Raw genomic sequence first — 9,882 nt, forward strand, 5'->3', positions numbered from 1 at the left:
GATGATGAATTTCGGAGTGTCCCTTGAGAAATTTGATCAATTGGTGAGATGGCTTGTTGGAGAAGTTACTTAAGATACCCAGTCAAACTAGGGTTTCCAAGGCAAATCACCCTCAAACTCTTGAAGAAAAATTGATCAATATAACATGTAGAGAACATTAGGACCTATATGTGATGTTCATAACCATTATTGAATCAATTCTTGGTTGTGCTCTTTGTTCATGAGGGTCTCAAACCCTAGATGTGATCTTGATGAATCAATGAGATCATGCCTTACCTACAAAAGAGTTAGGCAAATGCAAAGACATATTTTTTTGGTATTTTAGTTAGTAAAATGATAATATACAAGTATGATATAATCACAAAATGCTTGGTGATCTCTCCCAAAACAAACCCAATGAAGGAGGGGTAAGGAGGATGCCAAGGTATGATCCTCATGCTTATGCTTATGATGGAATTACATGAGGGATCTTAGGATCAAAATTGGGGTCTTACACTAGCCACTATTGGTGATATAACAGAATATGGCACCCAAATACGGTCGATCCAACCACAAACCTTGATATCATGGGAACAATCACAGCCGAGGAAAAAAAATTAAACAAAAATTTTGCACCCATGACCAAATCATGCTAAAAAAATAAGAATATGAGGAAACATGGCATTTAAGAAGGGAAATCCATGCTTGTATTAAGAAAATATAAAGTCACAATGTTGCATGCGAAAACTGTGAGCACACATACTCATAGGCATGGAAAAGGAATTATGTTTCAGCACGAGAGTATGAATCTGAGATGACAGAAGAAACCCTAGAAAGTGAGAAAAAACAAAAACATAGGAATGGATGGCACGGGATTTATAATTGTGGTGTCTTAAGGGTAGAACTCTTCTAGAAGGACAAGTCATCCCCCAAATAAAATATTTTGGAATTTTTTCTCTCTATTTTTTATGTACTTTTTCGGGAAAAAATACCATGGATTGAGATATTTCTGAGTCAATATTTTTATTTATCGGTTTCCTTGATGTCTAGCATACAATGTACATGGTGTATTGATGCACAATATTGAAATTATCGTTGAATCATAATTTTTTATTTTTTTTACTTACCAACAATATTGTCATCTGTTAATTGTTGTTGGATCAAAGTTTTGTTCACTTTGCAACGCCCCCTTGCATAAATGGTTGGCCGCATTGGTCTCCACTTATTTATGTTTAGCCATGTGTTGAAAATTCTCAATCAAGCCATGGCCTCTCAGGTCATCTTTATCCTCACCGCCTTAACCATTGCCAATTTGTACTTAACCACCTATTGTAGCCACACTCTTCCTCCCCTCTATCTGCATACGTCTTCTCTGTCCTACCCTCGATCAAATCGTCAATCCAAAACGCTTCATTGATCTATGTCTTTCCTCTCACACAAAGTCCAAACCCAAATTTAAGATAATAAATAAATCCAAAACCTTCTTATTAATATATTTCTTTTTCTCCTTGTATTTGTGTTCATGTGAATTCATTTAGGGAATTTCTTTCTTGTCAATGTTTGATATCCGCAAAAAAAAAATCCATACAAAAGCAATGATGCATATGAAAAGCAATGGAAAAAGGAAAGTGGCATTCACCTCAAGATAGATATCAATGGCTCTGTAGATCCCATCAAAGTGCAATCCCTTGCAGAGTCAGGAAATATTCTGCAACTCCAAGAAATTTAGAGATCTTGAGGTTCTGATCAGGTGATATCTTTATCAATTACTTGCCAATTAATCTACCAACCCTTTTCATTTTCTGTAAAGACATTCCATCATAGCCATTAGTATCAACAAATTGTCTAACCAATCTTAACACCAATTTAACATCATAATATATCCCCATATCTTACCCTGAGACCAAAAGATCATCCAGTCTTGCTTGTTCAAGCACCCCACCAATCAATTTCTCTAGCTCAGATCTGCAACTGATACTCAACCCAAATCTAGAAACAATCCTTAATACCCAAAAAAAGTCCTATGTAAGAGAATTTTTTCTTACCAACAAATATGACTCCCTAAGAAACTGTTTCGGCAAGAGCAACATACTCGTTGTTGTTTCTGTAATCGGCATTTCTGGTTTGAGTATCTGTTTTCAGAAATTGCAACAGAAATCTTGTAAAGATAAAAATTTTGTTATCATTTTTGTATGATTGAATGCATTGGAAAAGTTTCTCAATCATCTTTGGGGGAAATGCTTCCAAATCTTCAAACCACCATGCTTTGCTTGTCAAAGTTGACTTGGTTGTTTCTGATGTAGTTTGTGTTGAAGAAGAGAATCTCTTGGCATAATTCATAGGAATATGCATATTCATAAAACATTTTGCAACTCATTAGACTTACAAGTAAGTCATTCCATATCTATGAAGCCCAGACTTGGACACGGACACGACACAGACACGGACATGAGGACCCCGTTAATGTAAAAATCATAGGACACAGATACAGCTATATATATTTTATATATTGATATGATAATTCTATTTATGGGAGAAAAAATTTAAAGAGTTTAAAATGAGTAGCAAAATTTATGTTTATTTAAGATAAAACAATAAAAAAATCATTCAACACTTTCAAACAAATTTCAAACATGATAATTGATATTCATAGATACCTTGTAAAAACTGAAACAATGGTGTGCAAAGATGAAAATAACCAGAGAAGATAAAAGAATTTTGTGGAGACAAAAGTAGTGAAATATAAAAAAAGAAGGAATCCTAATTGTATAATTTTTATAGTAAAGAAGTGGAATATGAAAGGTAAAAAACCTATTTATCTTAAAATTTATTTAGTAGGGCTTCTTTTTTTTAACAAAAAATTATGGAATTTTCTGAATTAGGTCGTGTCCTTGATTTGAAATATGGTGTCGTATCCGTGTCCGAAACAATTAAATTTATTTTTTCATTGGACACTTCAAACGTGTCTGATACGTGTCGTACACGTGACGTATGCGTATCGGTGTCCGACACAGTGACACACTGTGTGAATGGTGCGTCGTAGCTTCATAGTTCCATATCCAGTTATGGATTCCCTTAACAAAAGATTGTGTTTGTTGAAAACTTGCTCAGTCATTCCAAGAAAAATGGCACAACAATGAATAACTACTGTAATTAATATTTTGCCATTGTTGTAACAAAACCTTGAAACTAGGTCAAATCCATCTGAGCCTCCGGGGAAATCATTGATCCTAATTCCCATCTCCTTCACTCGACGTCTTCTTTTTTGATGATTCAAGATTTTCTTCACCTTCCACAATCAATAAATAAAAAAACTAGAAGAATTTATTTTGATTTGCAGATAATAACATACATACCTCCTACAAAATAAATATCTGCAAACATGATCCACTCCCTTACCAAAGCCACACAAAAAATGTAGAACCCCAACCTCAGTGAATATTAATCAGCCACCAAACACCCTCAAAGAAAATGTGTATGATAGAAACCACAAGCCAGTAACCCTGAAGAACACTAATAATTCACAACAACCATATATTCATGTTACATTCAATTATACAAAATAATCATTTCACTAAATGCAAACAACAAATTCTTATAACAAAAATAGCCAAAACATTAAGAACAAATACAAGAAGAAATTTTATTAATTATATGAACATACATGTTAATATATACAAATATGAGAAGAAGAAAACCCAAAAATGAACTAAAACTAGAAAATGAACAAGGATACCTGAAATCAAAGAAATCACATTCCATTCTTATGTGATGTAGGCCCATGCAGTGCTCAAATTTCATTCACCCGCATTGCTCATTCTTTCTTCTGCGCGATTCCTCTTTCTCCATCTCTCACTATCAAAATCCTTAGTTCGCTCTCTGTAAAAGGGCAAAGTTGGAATAAAAAGGAAATTTCATTCATTTATTGGAAATCATGGTAAAATGCATATTGTTTGAGATACAAATCAAAATAATGGATTACAAGAAAATAGTGTAAAAAACTACACCTTTTGGATACAATTGACTTTTTGATCCACAATTTACATTTGATCAACTATTGACCATTGACTCGATTTTGACTCCTGAATTTTCCTAGACCTATTCTACAAGCATTTGATTAAAATTTTCATCATTATTCATCAAATATGATTTATGTCATGATAGTTACAAATGCTAATTCTATCTTCCATCAAGCTTCACTTCCATGACTTGTTCTTTACTTTCCAATGTTGCTTCAAGTTTATTATTCCACTACAATGTTCACTTTACTACAAGGAAGAAGGTACACCAAGTTATACATTCATACCATGAATATAAATCATCAAGAAGTCATGAAAAACTCAAGAAACAAAAGGAAAATTTTACACTATTCATTAAATTCAATACTTGTTTTTTCAACACTTTCTAACATTGATTAATGCCCAAAAATCAGAATTTGATCCCTACATTTCCACCATTCAATAATGCTTTTTTGAAATACAAAATCACTTCTCAAAGGCACTTAAAGTCATGGGACAATTCACCAAAAATTCAAGGCAAAAGTGGTTTAAAACCAAAGGCAAAAAACATTTAAATTCAAGTTAATTACTACTGACATTTTGCCTTACATCCTAACTTGGTACTTCTTAAAAATTCTAATACTTCTACCTCTAACTACCTATGCATCCACATTCCATTCAACCTCATATTCATTTTTACAACAAAATTACAACCATTATAAACATCCATTCCATACATAACCACACATCATTTCAAATTCAACATAAACTTTACATTACAAAAATAGTCATGTCCAAATCCAATCAAAATTCCATGGGCAATCCAAAACCATTTACATTCCAAAATTACAACAAAAATTACATTCACAAGGATAATATTCAACTTCACAACCTCTTGAATTGCATATGAAGGTTGCTCCTTAACTTAAACAGAAAAAGGAATGTAATTTGGTCCATGGACAATGCTCATTTCAACAACCTGTTGCAGCCATGAGATTATGAATTTCCAATTGACCTTCAAGCAAAAAAAAAAATCACTCTATATCAGTAATAAACTAAAACAGAAACATAATTTTCTCTCTTGTTCCATAATAATAAACTTCTTTCAACAATTCAAAACTCAATTTCTAACTTCTAATTCCATCACCTAACAAACCTAACCGATTTTCGTAACCGTTTCTAACTTCCATAACATAATGGACCTGGATCAACTTCATTCCTCAAAACCGAAACTTCAATACTTCAAGAACTTCAACAACCTTCCAACAAAACCTAATAATCACCCTCTAAGAAAATTTGAAAAAAATGATAATATAGCAAACTCTAACTTCAACCCCTTCAATCACAAAACGGAACCCTTTTCTAACCTTCTTCACATTCCAACAACCTGAAAACAGATTAAAACGAACCCCTCACTTCCTAACTGAATTCCCCTTTCCATGACAATCCAAAAGCGCTCCCCTATCTTCAACTCCTAACTTCACCTTCAACCATCTTCCAAATCCTGCAACTTCTTCAAACCCTCTCCTCAATCATACACAACCCCTAACCGCTCCAACCTCCATAACAGAATTTCCATTACCTCCTCACCTTCAACTTCACTCTGCAATCCCCTAACCTCATTGCTTCTAAAACCACACAACTCCATAACTAAATTCCAATCACCCACAACAATTCCAACCGAATACAAAATTGCGACAAAAATTTCTCAGAAAGAAAATTGATACGGAAGGAAGAAGAAGCACAATACAGAGAAAAAGTGAGAGCATCGAAGCAAGGGCATACCAAGGGAGTTTCGAAGTAGATTATCTCAACAAATACATGGCACGAATCGAAGCCACTCTTCGTCATCAACAACATGTTCATCTTCATCATGAATACGAAGCTTACACGCGAACGGAACCTTTGTCATTCATCTTCAGTACACTGTGATTGAAGAACGATGAACATCAACGACACATCGAATCCGGTAGGTCTCTTCTCCTCTCGATATTCTGATTTCGTGAGCTTCGAGAGAGTATTATCGTTACGCCGTTGTATTTTGTTTCATTTGAAATCCGGTCTTGGGAAAAACATTGAAGGCGATGGTGAGATTTCATGGCGGCGTAGGTGAATTGGGAGAGAATTCCAGCGTCACGAATTGGGGCTAGGTCATGGAAGAGGTGCTTTCATGTGGGATCCGGTTTGGGTCGGTCATGTGGGTATTGAAGCTGGTTTTGGGAATTCTTTGGGGGAGACATGGGCTTTTGGCCCCAATGGTTTTATTAATTTTTATCGAAAATTTTACCCTATACCCCTACAATTGTATCCATACCCCTACATTTAAATTTTTTTACCAAAATACCCTCATATAAATAGGGTATATTTTCCTTTTCAAATTTTTTTTACCATTTTCGTTGAAGACTTCCGGAGAAGAAAAATATTTGGTGTTTTTGCATTGTATACCGGAACACTTAAGAGTAAGTCTTCCGGTTTGGATAATTGTATATCAAAACACTTCTCTAAAGAGTTCCGGTTTGTTGTCTTTAAGGGACACTGAACCGGAAGTCTTTTAGAAAGTCTTTCGGTTTGTATATTTGTATACCGGAACACTTTCTTAAAGACTTCCGGTTTGGATGATGTATACCGGAACTCTTTAAGAAAGTGTTCCGGAAGGCTTTTTGTGTTTTTTACTAACCGGAACTCTTCTTTGAAGTGTTCCGGTACGTAATTTTTTTTTTTTTAATTTTAATTATTTTTTTTAACATTATTTTTGCAGTGGTTCGAAGAAGAGGTGCAGATGGCCGGATTCCAGTCCGCATGTTAGACCGGGGTGCATCTTCATCTGCAGCTGCAGCTGAGCCGACTGGATATTCAGGAGGGCCGTACGATACGTCTCTTTTGGTGAAGTACGAGCATCATGTTGCTCGACATATATGGTTCGGTGAGGTAAGTAAACGGGCTATATTTGAAAATGAATAATAGTTGAATATTTTATAATTTGTTTTCTAATATGTGTTTTAATTGTTTTTAGGAAAGAGGACCAAAGAAAGAGTTGAAGGTTGTCGGACATGGACTGAAGTTGACTTCTAGGATTCCATTGGCTCTTCCACCACAGATGGAGAGTTGGGTATCTAGATCCGGTTTAGCTTCACTGCAGAGAACCAGTCTGAACAAGATAGACACAAATCTTGTCTCTGCATTTATGGAAAGATGGCATCTAGAGACATCTTCATTTCACATGCCGTTTGGTGCAATGAGCATTACTTTAGATGATGTCGCATGTCTACTTCACTTGCCCATTAGGGGTATCTTTTGGAGTCCTCAGGATGTGACTGAAGAGCTAGCTGTTGAACTTGCTGTTGACTACCTAGGAGTGTCACAGGGTCAGGCACAGTCACATGTTCGGAGCTGCAGGGGGTCGTATTACAAGTTGGAGTGGTTATATGATATATTCGTACATCATAGGGCTGCTTCCAGCTGGGCATATGCGACTAGAGCATATCTATTGATGTTGGTGGGTTCCACCATATTTGCTGATAAGACCTTTACACTTGTAGAGGCACGATACCTCCTCCTATTTAGGGACTTGGATGGATGTTCAGGATATAGTTGGGGAGCAGCTGCACTAGTTACCCTCTACCGATTAATTGTCAATGTTGCATACGTCCTGCAAATCCTAGCATCCAAGTAGTTGCTATATGAGAACGAAATTTCTTCCAATCTAATGTGACCGGTGGCAATGGAAACCCCTCTTTCATGTTAACCTGATAAAGTAAAATAATTAAAAGATTAAGTCATATAACATAAAATATTAACTGAAATAATTAAAATATTTAGACATATAAATACGTACCTGAACCCAATGATTCTGGTTAACAAAACCAATGCAATAAATAGAGACATTTGGTGAATGTGAACTTGTCATCGGAAAGAAAGTGATGCACGGATTGCCTAAACAGACAAGTACAACATTATAACGATTCGCTATTAAGTAACCCATATCTGGTAGACTCATCCATTTTTCAGGTGGCTGTGAACCAAACGATTCTATCATCAAAGATTCTCTCACAGCTGACAACCGATTAGAAAATAACTTGTCATACAAAGTTGACCTATCCTTGTCTATTATTTCCAACTCCAACTCTCTGCGAACCATTGGCCAACCATCCTCACCATATCCATGCAATGATGCAATGACTCTAAATCCACAATTACCATCTGATTCAACATTAACTATATCTTCAATGTATGACCTAATATGATTAGGAAATTGAACAATGAATTGTGGTTGCTTCTTTGATAATTTGATCTTCTTCGAAGTCTGTGATGGTTGAGATTGCCTTTGTGAAGATTGAGATGCCTTATCAACATACTCATGATACGAAGGGTCCCTATAAACATCATAATCTGCTGGTTTTTTCCCTTTCTTCTTCACTCCTCCTTTGGTTTTTATTTTCTCAGGTGGTGGACACAATGTTGTCATTGTTGGGTATGCTAGTTCACATACCCTGCTCCTTAATGCCCTTTTCCCAATAACATCTAATGACCTAAATCGTCTCCACAACTCATCCATTGCAGCCGTCATATCCACCTCTGATCCATCATCTTCACCTATCTCTAACTCAACTTCCATAGTTAGTTTCCTCCAATGAACATGAACAACATCAATGGGTATCGGTATACCACCTACTCTGTATCTTCCTAACTCACAAGCACAAGGTAACCCATAAGATGTTCTAAGAGTACAACCACATATTTGCCTGTTAGTTCTAACATAATCAACTCTCAATAACTCTTCAGCAATACATCTCAAAGCAGCTCGAGATACGGAACCACGCAAATAACCATAAAAGGGACTTACGTGCGCGTGCTCAACTTCGTAAAAACTCTTTTGAAATGAAGCTCTAATGTTTCCCAGTTGTAACCTTAAGTTGTTATTCATGGCTTCCCAACATTTGACCATGTCACCTATACTGTTTCCTAACATCTGCTTTAACTTCCAATGAGCAGATTCAACCCTAAAAATATCAGATATAAAAAATACCATTAGATATTGAAAATAACACATAAAAAAAACATAATAATAATATCAGATATAAAAATAACACATACAAAATTATAAGACGTACCGATTAGTCGTTGTGTTACCCAAATGTAGGACTCGATTAATCCATGCTCCAACAAATCTATGCCTATGTGGAGTCAACCATGTGTCTTTCACATAATTAATAAATCCACTATAATCAACACATGCTTGCTCAAGTTGATGCAATCGCTGACCATACTCAACCTCATCACTAGCCCAGACAACTTCCATCCATAATGTGTCTATCGTCTTTTGCAGGTCATTCACCACATGTTGTTTGCATTTGGCACCAACGTTTTTGTTAATGTGAAATCTACATAGCAAATTAATCGAGTTGGGAAACACAACTTCAATTGCTTTCATCAAAGCAAGATCTCTATCTATCAAAATCACTTGTGGACACATGTCTTTCTTCACAAACAAATCTTTTAATTTCTCCAATACCCAGCAAAAATTCTCTGTTTGCTCAGACTCCATATACGCAAATCCAACAGCAAAAGTCAACTCAGTCGATGTCATGCCAACAATTTCAAACAAAGGTTGTCTATATTTGTTTGTCTTGTAGGTGCTATCCATAACTAACACAATCGGAAATATATTCAATAACTTAACTGAATCAGGATGTGCCCAAAATATCTCTCTCACCACTTCCGAGTCATCCTGTTTTCTACTCCAATACACATATCCTGCATCCTTAATAAGCTTAAACAAATGTTATATCTCACTCCTTGGACCTCTTATCTCTTTTTCTATCACACTCTTATGCTTGTATACTTGCGTAATCCGAGTGACATTCTCAGGAAACTTGTCTTGTAAGGAAAGCAAAATGTTTCTAGG

General features: G+C 35.6%; 1 long non-coding RNA gene and 1 pseudogene across 1 annotated transcript; both read right to left on the minus strand.

The window, feature by feature from the left end:
- Positions 1-1,513: 1,513 nt before the first annotated feature.
- On the minus strand, positions 1,514-2,353 carry LOC127104055 (BTB/POZ domain-containing protein At1g50280-like; annotated as a pseudogene).
- Positions 2,354-4,397: 2,044 nt separating this feature from the next.
- LOC127106026 (uncharacterized) lies at positions 4,398-6,223 on the minus strand. Its single transcript, XR_007795215.1, has 2 exons — positions 5,763-6,223; positions 4,398-4,992 (listed from the first exon to the last, which is right to left on the minus strand). It is a non-coding gene; the product is annotated as an uncharacterized LOC127106026 (long non-coding RNA).
- Between the last annotated feature and the right edge of the window lie 3,659 nt (positions 6,224-9,882).

Source organism: Lathyrus oleraceus, chromosome 7, assembly GCF_024323335.1.
Source record: "Lathyrus oleraceus cultivar Zhongwan6 chromosome 7, CAAS_Psat_ZW6_1.0, whole genome shotgun sequence".
Classification (NCBI taxonomy): domain Eukaryota; kingdom Viridiplantae; phylum Streptophyta; class Magnoliopsida; order Fabales; family Fabaceae; genus Lathyrus; species Lathyrus oleraceus.